Source organism: Bubalus kerabau, chromosome 12 (assembly GCF_029407905.1).
Source record: "Bubalus kerabau isolate K-KA32 ecotype Philippines breed swamp buffalo chromosome 12, PCC_UOA_SB_1v2, whole genome shotgun sequence".
Taxonomy (NCBI): Eukaryota; Metazoa; Chordata; class Mammalia; order Artiodactyla; family Bovidae; genus Bubalus; species Bubalus kerabau.
In genome coordinates, this window is record NC_073635.1 from 20,263,830 (window position 1) to 20,284,229 (window position 20,400).

General features: G+C 43.1%; 1 long non-coding RNA gene across 1 annotated transcript; it reads right to left on the reverse strand.

Moving 5' to 3' along the window:
• Positions 1-1,982: 1,982 nt before the first annotated feature.
• On the reverse strand, positions 1,983-3,548 carry LOC129624381 (uncharacterized). The gene is made up of 2 exons (XR_008700910.1): positions 2,801-3,548; positions 1,983-2,369 (listed from the first exon to the last, which is right to left on the reverse strand). It is a non-coding gene; the product is annotated as an uncharacterized LOC129624381 (long non-coding RNA).
• Between the last annotated feature and the right edge of the window lie 16,852 nt (positions 3,549-20,400).

Below are 20,400 nucleotides of genomic sequence, written 5' to 3' on the forward strand. Positions count from 1 at the left end.
CGCGGCAACGTGCCCCGCGCAGATCTCCCGGGGCTTCCTCCTGCTCAAGAGCCCGCGGGGCCTCGACCCGCAGGGCCTCAGCCAACCTCTGGGCGCCCAGGTTTGCATGAGCCCCACACCCTGGCTTTCTCCCTTTCCGGCTTCGCCTGGGGTCGCTCTCCGCGGCTGAAGAAGCTGTTAGACCCGAGGAGAAAGTTACGAGACTGAAGATCAGATGTCCTTAAAGGGGCTGGGGAAAGGGAGAGGCTCTTCGCCGTTGGTGCCGAGAAACTCGGATACCCCGCGCTTGCCGCGAGGCGAAGAAGACTGTCCTGGGGGAGCATCAGTGTTCCCGAGATTTTGCCAAAGTTTGGAGAGCCCGGAGGTAGCGTGTCCCCCACCCCCGCCCGCCACCGTGTTGTTTCACAATCCCCTCCGGGCTGCCTTAGGCGAGGGCCCGCGCGGGTGGGGCGGGGTGGGGTGAGGTGGGGAGGATGGGTTTCCTCCGTTTCCGCCCCCTCCGGAGCGGAAACGTCGAAGGGGTTAAAATGGCGCGGCGGAATGCGCGCGAGGAGAGGTGCCAGTGTTCGGCCCCGACGGGCGGGAGAAATGGGGTGAGGGTGTGGGATCCCCGGAAAGGGCCGGGAAAGCGGGGACCAAGGGGAGGTGTGAGGCCAGAGTGTCTGCCATTGGGGGTGGGTTTCAAGGCAGTTGCCGGTCGTAGTGGGGACCTGAGCGGCAGTAGGGAAGCTAAGCAATGGTTAGTGCCCGTCTTGGCCCGCCCTGGGGCAGGGTTATGTCAGGAAAGCGTCCTGGCACCGAGCTCCAGCCCGAGGAGACGATACTCCCCCTCGCGCGCACTCCGCGAGCGGGGCCGGGCGGGCGCGGAGGGGCGGGCGGTGCGCCGCGCGAGCCCAGGGCGCTGAGGTCGGCAAGTCGCCTTCGGAGCTGGCGGCGGCGCTTCTCCAGTCTACGTGGAAAAAAAAAATAAAACTAAAGAAGCACCCCTCCTCCGCAAGCGGCCCTTTAGCCCTGGAAACGAAGATAGAAAGGGACTCAGGAACCGGAGAAGCTCAGTATAGTACTTCCCAAAGTTTCCAGGTTTGTCCAGCGACAGGGAATCCTGAGAGCTCTCCAAGAGCTGAGCCCATTTCCCCTTCCAGAACAAAACTAGAGGAGCGTTCCTCCGGAGGAAGGCTGCAGTTCAGGCCCCGCGGGGAAGCCGAGCAGCCCCCGCCGGCTGACTTCGGGCTCGCTTCTTCCTAGGGCAGCGGGGAGCGCCCTTTCTGAGCCGCCCCGGGCGGCAGGCGCGCGGCTCGGGGCGCGCTCGGCGCTGGGCCCAGCTGCGGGCTCGGACGTAACGGCAGGAAACTTATCGTCCCGTTTTCAGTCTCCCAGTCAAAACATTTGGCTAAATCTCGAAATAACTTTTTTGATAGTCCGGAAAAGAAGCACGACAAATAGACTCACCATCGAGCCTTGCGTCAGCGAACCATTTCCCCTGGAGTACAGTGAGATTGGTTTTTTCATTAGTTGCAGGAACTGAATTTTTGATGATTTACCTGCCTGCTCAGGCTCCTGGGTGTATTCTCCTCCCCTTCTTTCCCACTTCATCTGGTTGTCAACTCGGTTCTCTCTCTTTTTTAAAGCTCCTGATACTCAACTTCATCATATCCTTTGTAACACACGAAGCCTCTAGTCTAACTCAGCCTCTGTCAATGGTCAGCATAAGCCACAGTGTTTGCGTCGTCCTTACAAAACGAGTCATGTTTTCGGTTCCTTTGATCCACAGAGACGGAAAAGTGTTGGTTTGCATGTTTCCCTCGCCACCCCCCATTGCTTTCAGTGACGGCGCTCTCTTCCTAGTTACAAGTTCCCTCTCCTGCCAAACATAATAAAGATTTCTTTATTTTTACACGGACCTAAAGAGTTAGGAGAAATTCGGTGAGTGCTGACTCACCTTTACTCCCCCCTCCCCCACAGGATTAGCACTAAACGATGTAATCAGTTAAACCAACAGACTTTAATATCATTAAACATGGATCTCTCCATTAACCTTGGCAATAATGTCACTTCGAAGAAGGAAGTAATAAAAACGAAATTCTTGCGAATAAAATAAAATTATGGTAGCTGTCCACTTGAGGTCTTGGATGCAGAAGAAAGGGTTTGGTCTTTTTGAAAAGAGCACCTATTGATCAACAATTATTACTATGAAATAAAATTTGTAAAGCCAGTTCTACCAGGGTGTCTGCGCATAGTAGGTACTCAATGAGTATTTCGTCTTCTTTTCTTCTCCACATCCTTGGAAATTTTGGCAGGAGATACAGACTTCCCAGTGGCTAAGGAAATTATGCTCAAACTTCGCTTCTGGTTCATGAAATCTCCACTCACTCAAAAAAAAAAAAAAAACCCTCACAAAATTTACCCAGGGAACTTTAACAGCTTATTAAAACTTAATGGAAATAGCTAGACAAAATAAAAAGTATAGTGATTACATACGTATAAATCCGAAACATTAAATTATTTCGAACTTTCTCAGTGGCCGTAATAGGCAAACCATTACCATTCGATTTCGTTTACCGATTTCTACAGTAAAAACGAAAATTGTGGGCTCCTGCTCATTTCTCGTGTTTCTGCTAGAGCAGCCTTCACCCACACACTAATCTATCTAGACCTCATATTTTTCATAGCGCAAATTTTACCGGACGCTGCTCGACTATCCACTTTTAAGACTTGTGCGCTCTCTCTCTTTTTAATTTAAAAAAATAAAATGAGAAAATAGAGAAGAAGGCTGTAGCACTCACGGACGAAGGAAACCCACCTGCCCGCACGTCCCTCCCTGGTGTCGGACTCTCGGGAGGAGAGTCGCCGGGAGCGGCTGGCGTTGGGGATCTCGCCCGGTCATCTGGTCCGGGCATATTTCCTTTGGGGCCCATTCGCCCGGAGTAAACAGGCACATCGTAGTGAGTTTCCTAGCAAGTTTGCACTGCTCTTTAAACAACAGAGAATTCCCGCACGTTAGTCTCCGCTTTCAAGCTCCTCTTTCAACTTAAGTATTTTTAAAAAGTGTCCCGAGCAGCCCTTTGGCCCTTTCTCCTACATGACGACGAGGCGGGTCACGACGGGTGACCTTGGTGTCTGCGGCAGGTCTCAGCCTCCTGGATCCGGGCTGCCCCGTCGGCGGAGCCGGAGAACCTGGGCGCCGAATTGGTCCGTGGCTCCCGCCGAGGTGAGCGCGTGGGCACAGCGTGCGCTTCTCCAGCGCTGCGCCCAAGTTCAACGCGCCGCGCGGGAGGAAAACTTGGGGCACCAGTCTCCTCTTCTGACAAGCGCTAGGGGCGATCTGTGGAGAGACCTAGGGGCGCGGTCGTGCTTCGGGACCAGGTCTTTACTTTTGAGATCTATATATCTCGTTCTAGAAAAATACCCTGTACGGAAGCCCACCATACAAATACCTCCCCTACTTGCCCTCCAGTGGTCTGCAAGCCCCTCCCCTGCACCGGGGTTCCCGCTCGTGCAAAGCCCAGGGCGAGCCGCCGAGGTCACGTTAAGTTCAGAGCCACGGATCCAGGTCAGATCGGATAAAAAAGATTTGTAGTCCGGCCCGGAGCTGCTGTCTGGGGCTCAGCCCCGCACCTACTCAAAATCCTTCACAGAACGTAGCAGTTGATGGTTACTGGACTTCGCGCAAACTGGACGCCGCGCCTGAAGGGCCGGCGGGGTCACTGGCTGGCCTTTGCTGGGGTGGACAGGTCCTTACTGTTGCAAACCGAGACGTGAATGGAGCCCTCATGCTCCACCACCCCCGCGGCCCGGAATAACTCCAGGGCTCTCTGGTTTGGAGGGTCATGGGGTCGGGCGGGCCAGGGCTCTCTGGACCCTCGGGGTCCCGGCCGGGCCTCGCACTGAGGGGCGCGGGGCAGCGGGGACGGCGTCGCGCGCGGAGCCGGGGTCATAGAGCAGCGGCGGCCGAGGGCAGCCCACGCGGGCTCCGGCGCCACGGCAAAGTCGGAGGCGCTTCCTAGCTCGGCCTGGAGTGAGAGGCGCGCAGGGGGAACCGCTTCTCGAGCTTCGAGGCGCAGGCCAGTCTGGAGGGGAGGGGAAAGAGGGGCGGAGAGGCGCTCTCTGTTCCTACGGGTCCGGAGGGTCAGCGGAGGCGCTCTGGGTGAGGGTCGCAGGAGCGTCAGAGTTTGCAGCGGCCACGCCGGGCCTGGCCCGAGCGACCCCGAGGCGCTCCCAGCCCGAGCGACGCGGCAGCCTCTGCTTTCGGGGTGCGGGCCGCAGTCTGGCCGCAGGTCGTCCAGTCGCGGCCGACCTGGTTCTCAGGGAGGCCCCTGCAGATGGCCTAACGGCAGGGAACCCCCAGGCCCCGGCCTAGACGCGGAGAATTCACAGGGGGTATTTCCAGGCCCCAGTGGCCTCTGGGCAGGGGTTAGTTTAGAGTCAGGTTTCTGCTTCCACCAAAAAAGAATGACACAAGTTTCCCAGATCTGATGTGAACTCCAGGCCGACTGCTTTCTTAGGATCCTCTAGGTATGTTTGCCTGTAGAAGTGAATTTGAGCTGTTCCTCTTTAACCTTACGTGAGCTGGCCACAGGCCTGTTCACGCTTGGCCCCCTGTTAGGTCTGTGCCTCCTTCTTGGGGCCTTGTGTGTCCCACACGCTGCTGGGCCTGCTGGGGAGGTCCGGCACTGGCACTGTGCGGGGAGGTGGGCTTCTCTGCCAGACGTCTGATGCGAGTGAGAGGCCTACCTGGAAGACAGCAGGGAGGCAGGGCGAGGAGGGGGAGGGCCTGAGCTGTGTGTGGAGGGCTGGGGGTGGTAAGGGCAGCCTCCTCCCTGAGAAAAAGAGGCCTGTGGAGCTTTGCTACTTGGACTAGGAAGACAAGGTGGATATGCCCAGTCTAAAGGTGGGTGGGGCAAGGCCCCAGCTCCCAGAGACCAAACCAGGATGGCAAATCTCTGTTTTCCTGCTGTTTCTTGTATTTTAATCCCTTCCCATCTGTTTTCTGTTTACTCTTTAGTCAAGTGTTTCTGAAAATCTTGCCAAAAGGATGTCATTCGTTTAAACAGATAGTTATTGAGAGCCTACTATATGCCTGGAGCAGGAATGGGATAATGAATAGGACAGTTCCTGTCCTCACAGGGCTTACCATCCAATTTTCTCTATATAGAGAAAAAGACAGGCAATTAAAATATGCTGTGAAAAGGAACACGTGGGCGCATATATGATGAAGGGAGCAGGACAATTTAGGGCTGTTTGTAAGAAATTCAGAAAAAAGAAATGGCAACCCACTCCAGTATTCTTGCCTGGAAAATCCCATGGACAGAGGAGCCTGACAGGCTTCACTGTTCATTGGGTCACAAAAGAGTCTAACACAACTGAGTGACTGAACAACAGCAACAAGAAATTCAACATTTCTGGAACATAGAGAGAAGAGGACTGGGTGGGTGATTAGCCTGGACCCAAGAGAGGAGTTTAAAGGGAGAGAGCAGTGCGTCATGGGGCCATCCTGGTGGTGGCACAGGAAATGATGCTGAGGAGGCCTTGGTGCTGCTTTAGATCAGATGCCCTCTACATTTCCCTTCTGGTATTAAGATTTGAAAGATTCACTTCTATTTTATTAAGGGGACTGGTATTCTGTGCTATCATCTGCTGAGGCAAGTGAAAGTGCAACTGTTAATTGCTGGGTTGCGGCCAAGTCTTTGTGGTCCCATGGACCATAGCCTGCCAGGCTCCTCAGTCCATGGGATTCTACAGGCAAGAATACTGGAGTGTGTTGCCATTTCCTCCTCCAGGGGATCTTCCCCACTCAGGGATTGAACCTGGGTCTCTTGCATTGCAGGCAGATTCTTTACCATCTGAGCCTTCAGGGAAGCCCAATATAAGTGCATATATAGATAAATAAAACATATCTATGCCTATTCTGCTGCATAGTTAATATTTCAGACCTTGAAAAGAAAAAGCCCCTAAAACTAAAATTTTTTAAAAATTATTTTTGATCATGCCTTGAGGCTTGTGAGATCTTAGTTACCCGACCAAAGATTGAACCTGGGCCTTTGAGTTTTAACCACTGGACCTCCAGGGAATTCCCCTTAAAAACTGATTTTAAGAGAACTCATCTAATATAAAATTTTGTGACAATATTGCAGTTAGAAAATTTATATTTGAGGTGAACCCTAAAATAGTGAGGAAGACACTGTTCTAACCACATGAATTTTCAATCCAATGGAAGATACAGAGAAATAAATACAAGCTGTTCTGCATCTCTGATATATAAAGGGCAGCAGACAGGGCAGGCTTTGAACTCTCAGAAACCAGATCATGGAGTGGGGCAGTTAGCTCGGAGTAGTTCAGAGAAGTCCCATGGAGAAATTTGGATAATATTCATAGGAAGAGAAAGCTTTCATGGATTGACATGGTCCTTGTCCTCTCAGAAAATGTTGGAGCCTTCCTGACATTTGGGAGTCTCAGGACTGCTTGAAGCTAATGACTCTGCTGTAGAGGGACAAAGGAAAAGTCTTGCAACTAACTAGAGTTTAAGAAATGTTACATTAATGTCCCCGTGCTTAATTATGAAAATACCTAGATGTTGTACCTTTAATTGGAGCTACTGAATCCTTTCATAGCATTTTGGCAGGGGCAGGTTCAGTTCAGTTCAGTTGCTCAGTCGTGTCCGACTCTTTGCAACCCCATAGACTGCAGCCCGCCAGACCTCCCTGTCCATCACCAACTCCCAGAGTTTACCCAAACTCATGTCCATTGAGTCGGTGATGCCATCCAACCATCTCATCCTCTGTCGTCACCTTCTCCTGCTCTCAATCTTTCCCAGCATCATGGTCTTTTTGAGTGCCTGCTGTGTTTCATAGGCACGTCACGTACATTGCCTTTTCTAACCCACATAACAACTCCATGAAGTAGGTGTTTATATTTCCATTATATAGATTAGGAAACTGAGGCCTAGTGAGTTTATTATGCAAGGTCACTTGGCAAGTAAGTTGCAGAGCTAACTGACTTCAAGTCTGTGTTCTGTTTACTCTTCTCATGAGGTCTTTTTCCAACCCGGAGGGTGATGAGCCTTGAAAAGAAAATCATATTAAGAGAATTCACATCTGAGGGCTTTCAATCCCTGTGGAAAAAAATAGGGTTGGGTGAACTTATAGTATCTAAGGAGATCACAATATGTAGGAATGTTTCATACAGATTGAATTCACACATGTGATTAATTTGTTTTTACCATCTTTGTTTGCTAGAAAAATTTCAGAATAGAGATGCTGATGTATTAATTTTGTTTTATTATACAGAGAAACACATATGTATAGTCTTCTATCTTGTATTTAAATGGAAACTCTCTTTTTGTTTCCCAGTTAGTAGTCTCTAGGTCACTCTCCCTGGGTTGATGTGCCCAACACTCTCCTAGACATATTTACTCCTTCAGACAAGCCTGCTCTTTGCCCCTGTGTATAGTGTGCCTGCACAAAAAAACAGAGGCTCAGAAAATTTAAATAATTTGTTCAGGATTACACAGCTAGTGAATGGCAGAGCTCCAGTTCAAACACAACAATAAAGAGTATGTATTTTCACTAAAACACACTGCATTTTTGACTGTGCAAATACTAAAAATTGTGAGTACTTGCTAGTCATTTTATCCCTCCTTGGCCTATGTCCTCAACTAAAACAGCTGGATAACTATTCTTATCCTGTTTACTTCATGGAGTACTCTTAAAACTCAAAAGCACTGTAAGAATTTTTTTTTTCTTAAAGCTAATCCTAATTGTTTAGCTTAATTGACTCTCACAAGAGAAAAATATAAACTCTAATAGCAAGTTTATTATTAATAATCTATTGATGGGGAAAAAAAAAGCTTCTAGCCTAATAGGATCAGAATCTGATGAATTATTGCTGTTCTTTGTTTTATTAATTACTGTTAATGCCAAACATTTATTGGACATAGACAATTGCCTTGAGCCTGTAGACACAGAAACTGCGGCAAGTTACTTTTCAGAAAGGGGCTTCAAATCTAGTGGGTGAAAGAGAATATATAAGCAGTAGATTATGAAAATGTGCTAAAAGAGAGGCCCAAGGTCTCTTGAGATCTAACAATATTCTGCACTTCCCTCACCAAGGCTAGAACCTTTGTCTCCCCAAAGTGTTTGTCAATCTAGAAGACACCTGGGCCGCTAATTGAAAAGTGAAAGTGAAAGTGTTAGTCGCTCAGTCATGTGCTACTCCGCGACTCCATGCACTGTAGCCCACCAGGCTCCTCTGTCCATGGAATTCTCTAGGCAAGAATACTGAAATGGCTCATTAAAAACATAAAATCCCACTCACTTTTGTAGAGTCAGATTTTCTGGAAGTGGGGCCTGATGCTTCATTTTAAACAAATTCTCCAATAGCTCTTATTCTAGTTCTAGACCAGAATTTGGAGAAAATAACTAGACCACTTGATTACAGTCAAAGTGCCCTAAAGGAAAATAGTCCCCCAGTGCCTAACTGGGATGTGGTTATACCTTACCATCAAAAGTTAAGAATTCAAACCCACGTAGGGAATTCAGTGTGCTAAAGCATAGGAAAGTTTGACAGGAAATTTTCAAAACAGATGATGATGATGACATACGATTATAACACATTATATTGGGGAACATTCTGGCTGATAGTTTTACCCGTGAGTTCATTTAAAATTTGTGAGTGGATGCCACTCAACTCCATCTAGTTGATTAAATAAGAGTAGAGTAGAGAGTTCCAAATGCTCTTTTATTTTTTTTTAGGTCAAGGAATCTTTTTATTCCAATGAAACTTTAATTGGGAGGCTGACGTATAAAGAACTGCTGTGGTTGAAGAAAAGGATGGGTGAGGAAGAGGTGGGTTCTCTGAAAACCGCAAGTGCAGCTGCGAATTCAGCAGCTTGTGAGGGACATAAGCCAAGGACTGGGCTTGTGTTCCAACCCTGGCACTGTGTGGGCACATAAGTGCACAGTGTTTGATGACTCCTATGGACTAAATCTATCCTCTCTGTCATATTCCTATGTTGAAACCTAACCCCACACCAGTGTATGGGTATTTTGGAGATGGGGTCTTTAGGAGATGATATTATGAGGGTGGAGCCCTCATGAATGGGGTTAGTGCCCTTGTAAAAGAGACCCCAGAGAGTTTCCTTGCTCCTTCCACCAGGCAAAGCTACAGTCAGAAGACTTCTGTCTATGAGCCAAAAAGCTGACCTACACCAGACACTGACTTTGCTGGCACCAAGACCTTGGACTTCCCAGTCTCCAAAACAGTGAGAAATACATTTCTTGTGTTTATAATTACCCAGCATTTGGTATTCTGCTATATCCGTCCCAAATGGACTAAGACAATGACTGAGTGAATAAATGAGTAAAATGTCATCATTTCTGTTTCAAAATGTAATTGAGAAATGCAAATCTTGCCAATTTTTTTTTTTTTTAATCAGTAAAGACTAAAGTAAATAATCCATGTAGTGGCTCATTTTCATCTGCAAATTCTTTTGGCCACGAAATGGTCCTGCTTGCCTTCTTTGAACATGAATTTATGAAGCATTTGGTTTTTACAGTCTAATTTCCTCTAGGACTGTTTCCACTTGACTTAGTCATGAAAAGAACCCAGGTGAAGTCAGGAAACCTGGCAGAATGCAGGCTGCTTTGTATACGAGGGTGGCAGTTGCATAGGACAGAAAGGAAGCAAGGAAACCGTTTCTCTGTAAGAATCTCACATGATTAAGTTTAAAAATAAAATTTGTTTTTTATCTGATGATGAAAATAATATATTTTCACTGTAAAAAGTTTGGAAAATACAGTAAAGCACAAAGAAGGAAATAAAAAATCACTTTTCCCTGTCATTACCCAGAGATAATGCTATTATTGATATCTATCATTCTAAGCGTATCTTTATACAGTAGTCTTTAAAATTTTTTTTTAATTAATTAATTTATTTTTGACCATGCCGGGTCTTTGTTGCTGTGTGGGCTTTTCTCTAGTTGTGGTGCACAGTCTTCTCATTGCAGTGGCTTCTCTTGTTGTTGAGCAGGGGCTCTAGGGTGCTGGGCTGCAGTAGTTGGGGCCCGTGGGCTCAGTAGTTGGGGCTCATGGGCTCTAGAGAACAGGTTTAGTAGTTGTGACGTACGGACTTGACTGCTCCACAGCATGTGGGGTCTTCTTGGACCAGGATTCAAACCCATGTCTCCTCCATTGCCAGCTGGACCCTTTACCACTGAGCCACCAGGGAAGCCCTATACAGTAGTCTTTTTTTCTTAAATTAGGATCACATCCTAATGTGTCTTAAACTTGCTTTTATCATTAAATAATGTACCTGAATATTTCGTATGTCATTAAGTATTCTTCTATAACATCATTTTAAAATTTCTACATTATAATCTATGGAAGAAAGTATCACATTTTGTCAAACTAATTTTTAATTGTTGAACATTTGGATTGTTTTCCATTTTTTCACTAGTCTGAAGAGTGTGACACTGAGTATCCTTTAATCTTTGTGTGTCTGTGTCTCAGTATTTAAGGAATGCATATTTTATAAGGCTTTTGACCCCCCGGAATGGTTGGACTCCTGCTAACAATGGATGCAAGTTCTTGCTACTCACCCTATAATGACAGTCTGGCTATTTATGGTCTGTACTGGTTATTTGATAGTGAGCACACCACTCTCCTAGCTTTGGGAAGAAAGGGAGGGTATTAAAGCCCTGGATGTAGTATAGATATTTTTCAGATATTTACAGTTAAAAATCTATCTCAATATTTTGCTTTTTCTTAAAATGCAGCATTGTCTGAGGAAGGCTGATTAGCTGGCTCTGGCTGCTGCCACATGCCTGCAGGGTGTTCTGAGTGTTTTCATCTTGATTTCAGAGCTTCATGCTTGGGCCTAAATGAGACATTACCCCAGAAGAACTTCTTCCGCCATGACCACCGCCACTTCTGAACTGAGTCTGTCTTTGGCTGTGAATTTGCTTTGGGGACTTCTCTAGAAGTTAAATTTGTTTGTGTGGAGGTTGAAACTAGTCATTTGACCACATGTGTGATATGAGTCACATTAGAATAAAGATCTAGGAGGGTGGTAAATTGTTCTGCCTAAATTGCATCAATAATGGCAGTGGATATTATCACTTACAGCTACACAAACAATACAAACAATATCTTTCCCAGTCCTCTCAGTTCAGTCTGGGTTTGACTTTTTTTTTAATGATCTGTACACAAAAGTGGTGTGTGTGTGTGTGTGTGTGTGTGTTGGAAAATTTGAACAAGATTTCCATATGTAGTTGTGGTATACTGCTATAACCAAGTGTTAACTCAATATACACACACTACCCATTTAGGGAAAGTACACTAACTTTCTTTTTTTTGCTTGCAAAACTGAAAGATTGGCAGAACCTTTAACTTGTAACTTGGCAGTATTGCAATTTACAGGCAAGAAAGGCAAGCTCAATTGGGTGAAAATTGTTTGAGAAAAAATTTTTTCAGTCTTAGACAGTGAACATCATGTAGCCGAGTGTGCGCACTTGGGCGTTTTCTGCTTGATTTTTAACCACATCCATTGGCATGCCAGAGGTAGTTAAAGCTTCCCAGTGGAGGCATGTGAGGTGCAGGGGAAGGTGTGAGGATTTATGACTGTCCTGTCCATGCAGGTAATGTTAAAAGTACTGTTGGTTTACTTGTTTTGAAATATCAATTGGGGAAATATGAAATGTGACTTTATCTGAGCTTCATAAATCCACCTTAATCGTGAATTATGTAAACACAGACCTGGGGATTGGGAGGTCAAAATTAGACATTTTTCAGGCCTGAGCTTTCTCTGTGGGTTCTTGGAACCTTCGTGGTTCCCGAGACGCGGCAGGAACCTGACGGCTCTGAGAACAGACTTTCTCTGCTGAATGCTGGGGCCTTTGAAATCATCTTCAGAATGAGAGGAGTCATGAAGTCATGAAAAGCTCTTTCCTTTTTAAAATGTTCAGACAGTAGCACAAACATCTGGGAATTTATTTAAATACTCTGGTTCCCTGAATTACCCATTTCCTTAACATATACTTTACTTATTTTTGCAAGGGGGATAAATTTCCACTTTGTGTTTTTCCCGGTTCCACCGTGTTAGACTCCTCATTTTAACATTTAGTTTGCTTCATACTTAAGAGTACAAAGGAGGTTCTATCACTCGAGCTATGATTTGGGGGGTAAGGGGGGTAGGATGTTGTCAGGTGTGTGAAGCAAAGTGATTTTTGTGTGGTCAAGTTTCATTACATTACAGTTTCATTTCTTATAAATCAAATAAAGAGATGGCCAAAAAGAGTGTATCTTTTTTTCCCCCATTTTTAAACACCAACAAATTATCAATTGACACCAGACAAAAATGAAAAAAAAATAGGTAAATACAAAATAGAATTGATTATAAATCTTAGAAATGAAAAGTACTGTCATTGAAATAAAAAAGTAATTGCTTCAGTTATCTGTTATACTGGAGTGTATCTTTTGAAAAATAATTAAACAACAATATTCTACTCAATCCTTGAATTAAGCAAAACTGCCACTCTCTTTCTCCTTTTTAGAACTTAATTCCTCTTTCCAATTTCAGAAGTCATGAGACTTCTCTTTCTTTCTCTTTCCCTCACCCTGCAATGTCTCAAGTGGTGAAAATGTATGAGTAGTTGAGGGACGTGGGGAGTAGTGGTCAGAATTCTCAGGAAGCTAGAATAAAAGAAACCAGCTTGATTTCTGCACTTGGAAAATAGTTTATGTCTATTTATGGATATGAGATCTGGACAGATGTAAAAGTCGGGACATACTTAAATATTTCAGCGTGTAATATTAGATGATGAGACAGTGCAGTGAATATAGCTTCCTGGTTTGTCGGTGTGGTTTGGTCTCTTTTTCTGTTTTACTTGTCATATTCGTAGTAGGTTAAGTCAGTGTGGTTTTAAATGTTCAGGACGGGGCTATTTTAAACTAATAGGACTTTGTTATCGTATGTGGTTTGCCAGTTTATGATCAATTAAAATCTGAGAAAAAATATGGGTTCTCTCGAGCAGCATGATGATACTAATAGGATTTAAGCTAGTTGATTTATTTAGTAGCCATTTTAGCACATCACAGCTATTACTGTGAACTTCAATGGATTATAAGCAACAGTTGCTATTGTGCAGCATCAGACATGGAAATGTGGGGACTGGGCTTAATATATACAAATTTAGTTGGTATAAGCTGGCAGTTGCCTATTATAATATCCTGTTGCCAGTTGAAATACTATTCATTTGCCTTTATCTCATAAAAGGAGGTTGAAGGACATATTTTTAAAAATTCTAGCTACATGAACTGGTTAGTTTATTTTTTTAAAGTTAAATAATAATTAATTGTGATTTGTGGGTCATTTCTTTTCCCCCATTGTTTTAGTATCTGTTTGCTTAAATAAATAAAGGAATATTTTGGCTATTTCCTCCTTTACACTAAATTGAGGAGTATTGTGAAGTGAGACTGTGACTGACTATGGAAAGGTATATATTTGTACTCTATTATCTGGGTTTTCTTCTCAGTGTCTCTTTCTGGTTCAGATGGAATTATCCATTTTATATCTAGGTCTGGTGAAATAGAAACTGAGGGAGAGAGCCCTTCTAGGCCCCCATTTTCTGAAATGTCATGTTGCCTGATGTGAATGAATACACAGTCATACTCTTGTACCCTGTGACTGTCAGTGAATATAGGCACAGATCCCAACTAGGAGAAAAAGATAGGCCTAAGGCCCTCGAAGTATGAGGATGTGTTGCAACAAGTCCCAGAAGTAGTAGTTCATCACTGAGATCCAGAATTACTCATTTTGTGTTGTGATACACAGAACCAAAGCAAGGTTTTCACTAGCCGGGGTGAAAGTGCCCAAACCTATCTGGTTAATGAGAGGGCTGATAGTTTTGGATGTTTTTGTTTGTTTTGTTGTGTGTGTATGTGTAGAGGGTGTTTGGTGAGAGCCAGGCAGTGTGAGAACAGTTCCGGGGGTCTGATCCCTTTGGGAACAACCCCAAGTTTCTCATCTGAACCTGGTAATTTTTGACTCTCATTTAGCACAGTACTCGGCTCCTAACGAGTGGCTTGTTTCCTCGCTGTGGTATAATCTGATGCCTCTGCCACGTGGTTGCCTCTTCCCTGTCTCTACCCCCTGCCCCCAAATTTGGCCTTTCCTCTTGAGATCTGGGTCACAACCTTTGTGGAAGGGTGGAAAAAAGTAGAATTGGCAGTTATCCCAGTGATCTGGATTCTAATTAATTAAAGTCTACTTTTTTTTGGTAGGGGGGAATAGTGCCTGTAGGCATTTTGTGGGAATGATGCATTTCTTAATGACTAACTCTATCTCTAACTTTTTTGGACCCAAGGGGGAAATATAAAAAATAATTAGCTACAAGGGGCACAACTGAAAGTATGAGATTTACACTCAAGCCAAGAACTTTATTTGCATATCAAATAAACGACAGAGTCATGCTTGATGTCTCAGAATCTCTAGTTATCATAATCAGTAAAGAAAGTGAAACCAGATGTTTTCATTTAAGCTTTGAATTGTCTTACTATTAAAATAAAAATCAAGTTTCCTTTAAGTATTCTTCTAGGTCCGATCTAATCTTTTTTTTTTTTTTTTTCCTAGATAGAATTCTCAGAAAGGCCAATGGCATTTTGAGAGTGGAACCTGGAGTTTTGCTGGATTTAACAGTTCTCCCTGAAGCTACGTACAAATTTTGTTCATTTGCCCTTTTGCTGTATATTTCTTAAAGTGCTATTTTTGTTGTGGTTTTAGTGATTCTCATCCAAAAACATAGCAGTCTCATGTCATGGAAAAACACTGGACTGGGAGAATCAATTTTTGTCTCAGTCCTTCCATTAAACGAAAAGATTTGAGCTTTTGGAAAACCACTTTAACTCTTTGGACCTCAGCTACGCTAGCTGCATGTTGGTCAGCTGCGTAAGGTCTCTTCTTTTGTCTAATATTTTATGTCTTTATTAGAACAAGCACATTATAGCAAGCTACAAGGATGCTTATCTGTAGAAATTTGACATCTCAAGCTTCAGAATAGCACTGCTTTAGCTTTTAAAGTGAGTGTCAGTGTTGGCAGAGTATATACATCTTAGCATTAGAAAGGCAAATACCATTAACTTATTGAACTGACAGTTTGAAAAAAATTTTAATGTATTAAGAATAACATTTACTTTTTTCTGTTATGCTGTGTTCATTGCAGAACATTTATGAAATTCATAAAAATGAAAAAAAGAATCTTAATATCACTACTCAGAACTAACCAATAATATTTTGATATATTTTCATTCCTTTTGGCTCTTTATATTTCTCTTACATTCTATGCCATATATGATTTATTTTTACAAAGTTTGTAAAGTATTTTTACATTGTTTATGCTGTTTTGTGTTTTTTTTCACTTGAGAAAACATTGTGAGTTGCTTCCCATGTCCTTATTCTGAAACATAATTTTTGAAATCTGTTTATTTTCATGTTTGAACTATAAAACAGATATTTGCCAGATATAAAGATTTAAGCAATAACTAGTTTCATAAAGCAGAAAATTAAACTCTCTTCACACACTGCCAACTCACTTTGTCTCCATCATATTCCCTGGAGGTAACTATATTTAAAGCTTGGGGTATATTCTTATGGTCATTAAAAAATGTAAGTATATAAATGTATGTTTATGTGAGTTTTTTCTTAATAAGGTCATTTTACTCAAGCCACTTTACACTTTGTGAGTTTTCTGGCAGCATCACGGGTGCATGGTTTCTTTATTTTTTTCTTCCAGTTTTATTGAAGTATAATTGACACACAGCACTGTATAAGTTTAAGGTATACAGCCTAATGATTTGACTTACATGCATTGTGAAATGATCTTCGCAGTAAGTTTAGTGAATAGCTATCATCTCATATAGATGCAAAAGTAAAGGAATAGGAAAGATTTCCTTGTGATATGAGAACTCTTAGGATTTACTCTATTAATCACTTTTGTATGTAACATAAGCAGTGTTGATTATCATGTTGGATACTACATCCCTAGTGTATATTTATGACTAGAGTTTGTGCCCTTGGATCACTTTCATCCAGTCTCTCCTCCCCTTATGCTCGCCTCTGGTAACCACAAATCTGGTCTCTTTTTTTCTGTGAGTTTGTTTGTTTTTGGAATATAATTGATCTCCAACACTATGCTAATTCCTATATGCAACATAGTAATTCAATATTTCTATACATTTCAAAATGGTCAACAGGGTGGATATTTTCTAGAGTATGTATAGCCAGAATTACCCTACCACAGTGACTTCACAGTGATTCCATCCATGGGGTTAACCAATTTTATTTAATCAGTCTCCTATTGATGGACATTGTGGTTGATTTTAAATTATTTTATGTTGCTTTTAAAAGTGTTGCATAAATATCTAATACCCAAATTTTGGGGTCGTCTTTGATTATTTCCCTAGAATGAATTCCTAGATGTAAAATGACTGGGTCAAATGTGATTTTTGGCACTTATTGACAGTTTTCCTACAGAAAGGTCATTTTGATTTGTGTTAGTCACTCAGTGTATCCGACTCTTTGCCACCCCATGGACTGTAGCTTGCCAGGCTCCTCTAATCATGGGATTCTTTAGGCAAGAGTACTAGAGTGGGTTCCATTCCCTTCTCCAGGGACTCTTCCCAACCCAGAGATTGAACCTGGGTCTCCCACATTGCAGGCAGATTCTTTAATGTCTGAGCCACCAGGAAGGCCCTGTGATTTTTGGCACTTATTGACAGTTTTCCTACAGAAAGATCATTTTGGTTTATATTCCTGAAAACCATATATGAGAAGCTTTGTCCATTTCCAATTCAGAACTTGTCAAAATTTAAAGCAAATATTTCATCATCACTATGCCATTTTTTACCTCAATTTTAGTTCAGGACATTCTTTTCAAAGTATAAGAAAAAAAGGGACTTCCCTGGCGGTCCAGCTGTTGAGACTCTGTGCTTCCAGTGCAGGGGGTGCTGGTTCGATCCCTGGTCAGGGGACTAAGATCCCACATGCCTTGTGGTGCAGCCAAATAAAATAAATAAAAAGTGTCGGTTAACAAAAAGTATAGGGAAAAAAAAAGTAAATCAAAATCTCTGGTGTCTTGATCATCTTTGATTCTTCTGTTGAGACTTTGTAGAAGACACTTGGGAATTTTAAGTTTTACTATGCTATATTTCTATTTTTATTTAGTATGAAGGACTCATAGATTAATAATTTATATATTTCTTCTTTTAAATTTTGAAATTGGCTGGCTTAGATTTCCTCTTCTATTAAAATATAAAGTCCTTTGGAAATGAAACCTGTTAAAGGACATTGTCATTCATATTCTAGAACTAGATTCTGGTTTGATTGAGCTTCTAAAAATCTTTGTCAGTAGAAGGGAAAGAGAGTCCAAGACTGGAGGACAGGGCACGTTATCCTAGAGGAAGGGTCATTGTTGGAGGGCCAGGGGACCAATGGAGAGCTGGTGTAATGAATAGCAATTTAAATACATTGGAGTTAAAAATTACCAAGATCCAAAGCCTTTTAAAAATATTAACAGTAAAGGTAACCATATTTTATTTGCATTGAACAACACACGTTAGCACTTAGGTTTTAGCAAGCTGTAACCATTAGTTGCAAACCACAATTTCATTCAGTCTTTAAAGAAATGTATTACATTTTAGTTGAATATTTTCCTGGTCTTTAGATTTTGTGACTGGAGATACACTGGAGTTATTGCTATGCCTTTTTCCTAGAAAAGAGAGCTCCCAAATGGGCAATGTTTTGAAACACAGCCAACAACATTTTAATATAGCACTCTTCCATGGGGGTTCTGTTTATGACAATGGAATGCAGTAACTAGTCACAAAGGAATTGAGGTCATGGTGTAATGGGGAGCAGGTTCAACCCTAAGCCAGGATACTTGTGTTTGACTCCTGGCCCTGGAGGAATTAAATAACCCGCATAACTCTGGACGGGTAACATAGCTCATGACAGGATGTGCTGTGCTGGGCTGTGCTTAGGTGCTCAGTTGTGTACAACTGTTTTCCACCCAATGCAGTGTGCCTGCCAGGCACCTCTGTCCATGGGGATTCTTCAGTCAAGAATACTGGAGTGGGTAGCTGTTCCCTTCTCCAGGGGATCTTCCCAACCCAGGGATCGAATCCAGGTCTCCCGCATCGCAGGCGGTTTCTTTACCGTCTGAGCCACCAGTGAAGCCCAAGAAGACTGGAGTGGGTAGCCTATCCCTTCTCCAGGGGATCTTCCAACCCACGAATTGAACCAGGGTCTCCTGCATTGCAGGCAGATTCTTTACCATCTGAGCTACCAGGGAAGCCCCCATAACAGGATAGGCAACTAATAAATAACTGTGAATGAGCAATTCATTTTAGGGTCCTAACACTCCATGGTATCTTCACTAATTTCAGTGGTCAAAATACAAGTGGGAAAAAAGAACCCCTAACCACCAAGTTCAGTTTCGCCCATACAGACAGGCCTTTTCTTCTTCTTTGCCTGAGTTTCTCCACTGTAGTAAAATATTGGTACCAGTGAGATATAGCTTAGAATCTGTGACTTTATTTCTTCATTCATTTATTCAGCAAAGATTTCTTGACTCTATGTGTCAGGTCCTGTGCTACTCCCTTAAACTCACAGCGGTGGGAGTCAGGGGGTTCTGACCGGAAGGCACACATTAAAGGAGCCCACCCTACTTCGGGCACCCCTGGGCTCTGCATGCCTTGCAGATGCGCTGGCCTCTTGAGAACTTCATCGCTGGCTTCCCCGCGGGAGGTATGAACTCATCTTTGCAGTTATTGCTGTTTGATCCTTCTTCAGTATGCTGAGATTGGAAGCGGGGAGGGGGAAAAAGCCAAATTTGCATATTAAAAGTATCTCTGCCTCAAAGATTTTGAATTCCTGAATTTCATTGTCGAACTAATATCTTTAGTCACTTATTTTACAGATGGCAACAATTTGTTTTTGAGGAGTAGCTCAATACCTTCTCAACCAGTGACCGACCAACGTGTCCACACAACAGGATGGTAAATTAAAGACACATTCCAAAAACACTTTCACATACACAATTCACTGATGGATGCAGGAGCGTGCATACAACTATTAAAGTGCCCTGCCTTACTGATTCTTGAGAACAGAATTGGACTTACAGTTGGGGAATACAAATGGAACCACGTTTATTTTGGGAAAAATTACACCTTAAGAAAAAAACAGTTCTGAGGCAGAAATGTGGTATCTGAGAAACAAGAACGTGCAGAACACCACACTTTGTCAAAACTGGCATGATAGAAGCAGCATCTTGACAAAGTGTACATAATCTGTATTTCACTTTATTTTTTAAAAATAATTTTATTTATTTTTATTTCTGGCTGTTCTGGGTCTTTGTTGCTGAGAGGGCTTTTCTCTAGTTGTGGAGAGCGGGGGCTACTCTCTAGCTGCAGTGAGTGAGCTTCTCATTGCAGTGGGTTTTCTTATTGCTGAGGACGGGGCTCTAGGCACACAGGCTCCAGGAGTTGCAGTGCGTGGGCTGCATAGTTGCGGCTCCCAGACTCTAGAGCACAGGCTCAGTGGTTGTGGTGCACAGATTTAGTTGCTCCACGGCACGTGGGATCTTCCTGGATCAGGGCTCAAACCCATGTCCCCTGCACTGGCAGGCAGACTCTACCACTGAGCCATCAGGGAAGCTCCTTATTTCACTTTATCGAGGCCATGAAGTAAGGCAGGTTTCATTTTCAATTTTCCAAAAACTGCTTTTCTTTTTTTAAGTATCCTGTCATAATCAAGAATAAAAAGGTTAACTTTGTATACTTGAATGCATTTACTGTATTCTTTTTTAATAAAAATTGAGAAAAAGACTTGTAAAGAGAACTCTCGGGGTACTAAGTATGGCACGTTCTCTGAGGCACTCCCAGGGTGCTCTAAGAAACAGTTTCACATTTTCTGCCATCTGGGACTTAGATCAAAATTGCAAGGCACATCGACCACCTTAGGACAAGGAATGATCATGTCAGGCATCAATCATGCTATCTGTCTTGATGAAAGATTGGGATAGCGTCAAACCATGCATTTCAGTGTGTGATTTAACATTTGCATTCAGCATTTGCTAGCTGATGAGTTACTGGAGATTGGCATTCTTTTGGACAGCCGATATTATCTAGCTGTTTAACTGCAGTCTAGCATGGTGTGGAAGGGTGCCTCCGACAGCATGTTTTCCAAGTGTTGGACAAGACTGACATTCAAAAAACTTGCAACATGAATGAAAAGTTATCCAATGCTAGTCTGGAAAATGCAGTGACTCTATAAGAAATTGTGGAACATTTATGTTTATTTAAGAAATATTGGTGGAAAATTTAGAATGACTAAGACATTTCTAAGACTATCTTG